Source organism: Limulus polyphemus, unplaced genomic scaffold, assembly GCF_000517525.1.
Source record: "Limulus polyphemus unplaced genomic scaffold, Limulus_polyphemus-2.1.2 Scaffold4670, whole genome shotgun sequence".
NCBI lineage: Eukaryota > Metazoa > Arthropoda > Merostomata > Xiphosura > Limulidae > Limulus > Limulus polyphemus.
In genome coordinates, this window is record NW_013670280.1 from 20,126 (window position 1) to 22,690 (window position 2,565).

Sequence of the window (2,565 nt, forward strand, 5' to 3'; positions counted from 1 at the left end):
ATAAATCCTGCACCAGAGGCTTCATTAAGACCAGAGCCAGCTGATAAATCCTGCACCAGAGGCTTCATTAAGACCAGAGCCAGCTGATAAATCCTGCTCCAGAGGCTTCATTAAGACCAGAGCCAGCTGATAAATCCTGCACCAGAGGCTTCATTAAGACCAGAGCCAGCTGATAAATCCTGCTCCAGAGGCTTCATTAAGACCAGAGCCAGCTGATAAATCCTACACCAGAGGCTTCATTAAGACCAGAGGTTAAAAAGCCGGTGTGAAAGAACTCTCTACGTTAGGAAAAGACTCCCGAAATAAGTTTAAAGAAGAATGAAGTATTAGCTTCAGAAGTAGCTTTAGCTACAGACTTCATCGGAAAAAAAAGATTGTACGTGATGTGAATGGTAACGTGCGAACAAGACAAATGTCAACAAGAAAATCTGATTTATGGCAGAGCTTATGTAAGAACTCCTGGCACATGCACATTAAGTCACATGGAAGATGGAAGAGTGTAGAATTATCGGTAAGTGCTCTTCAATTACATGGTTGTTGACAGCAAAAAAGGCATAAAGTATTTCAGAGTTAAGACCACCTGATTCGAAAACTAGGTTTAAGAAAAGAGAAATGAGCATAGTTACACCACTGTTAACAAGGTTGTGTTTTGTTTTTTACACTTTAACCTATACATCAGTAATATTAATCTAATTTTACATTCTTTCGTAACATAAATTGTTTGTATACTTTAGTGGCTAAAAAAATAGAGTTCTTCAGTACTAAGAAAGAGAAGTATTTGATGAGGTACCACTTGATAATCAACAGTATATGTTTGTCCAAGTTTAAGAAACAAGTTAATGACTATTTAAATCAAAACTCTTCTTCATCCAAATGTTTACCACAACCTGTTTGGAAAACATGTGCTACATAGAAGATTAAATGACTTGTTTCACTCTTACCAGCTGCTTTTAGTTTAGCACATTCTTCGTTAAGAGAATCAACTGATTCTTCCAACGAGCGTCTCTTGTTCTCCACATCTCGCATTGACTCTTGCAGTGACTTCACCTTGGCTTCATACTAAAAATATATATCAGTAAACAGTGAGGGTTAGACTTACTTTTATATCATATGATCAAATGGATTTAATATTATTAAACATTAGGAACATTGAAACCATCACAGCTCAACCATGTAATCCTGAATGTTTTATATATTTATATTTTTAGTATTGGGTTCCCAACAATCTAACCTTCACTGTTTACTGATATATATGTATGTATGTATATTTTTAGTATTGAGTTCACAACAATCTAACCCTCACTGTTTACTGATATATATGTATGTATATACGTATGTATATTTTTAGTATTGAGTTTACAACAATCTAATCCTCACTTGTAAACCAGAAATTATCATTAAACTTAAACATCTTGTTTTCTAAAACCATGTTCAAGTAGTCCTATTAAAGCTCACCAGCTTTATAAAGCTTTCACAAACTCAATTTTTTAGTAGTGAGAACACAAAAACAACATATTGTATTCACTTGCTCAAAATTAGTATTGCTAGAAGGTAGCAGATCTCAAACTGTTAGAAAGTAATTAGTGCTCGTATACAGAACACTAATCAGTTTGAGACCACCATTCTGACCTACCTAATAACCACTACCATATAATCATGAAACTAGTCATATTATAACTTTGAATGTACAAAATATATCTTCACAAAATTTGACAAGCTTTTAGTATACATTACTAATACGTTGTACACAAAAAATCAAATATTTTAATAAACAATTTTTTAATAAAGATTTGTCTATAAATGTTTGGAGTCAATCTGATATAGACTCTGGCTAGTCTGAGTGCAAGGTGATTTTCATGTTGATAATAATAATATATTCTAAATGAATATCAAAAGGTTTTCTTTTACTAAATCTTTATATTATATCTGTTATTGTTTCTACTCTAACACCAACTGTAGTGAAGTTAGCAACATGGGGTAAAAATATTAACTATATATATCTAAATTACCCTTTTAACTTCTAACACCAACTGTAGTGAAATTAGCAACATGGGGTAAAAATATTAACTATATATATCTAAATTACCCTTTTAAATTCTTACTAGAATGACTACATATTGTAAAAGACAATTGCACACTATCTAATCGTACAGCCAGAGATAAGTAATTTTTAAATGTGGATCCATTTAGTTCTTTTTCTTTACAGCTGCACCTTAGGATCTCTCAAGTACACCAAAAACATCTATCACAGCTGGACAGCTTTGTGTAAACAAATGATGAACTTATAAGAAGAAAGTCATAAATTATTTTTTTTTGATCTAGTCTAGTAAGTTTCTGATTTTTACATTTTAGTTACCTTTATAACAATGAATAAAAAATAGATAAAAAACAAGAAATTTAATACCTTAATACTGGTTACTGTGCTAATGTTAAACCTGACAGTAATGGTTACTGTGCTATGGGAAAACCTGACAGTACTGGTTACTGTGCTAGGGTAAAACCTGACAGTAATGGTTACTGTGCTATGGGAAAACCTGACAGTTATGGTTCCTGTGCTATGGTGAA

At 32.6% G+C, this 2,565-nt stretch overlaps 1 pseudogene; it reads right to left on the minus strand.

Annotated features, from left to right (window-relative positions):
- The window catches only part of LOC106471515, a 46,153-nt pseudogene that overhangs the window by 18,546 nt on the left and 25,042 nt on the right, over positions 1-2,565 (minus strand).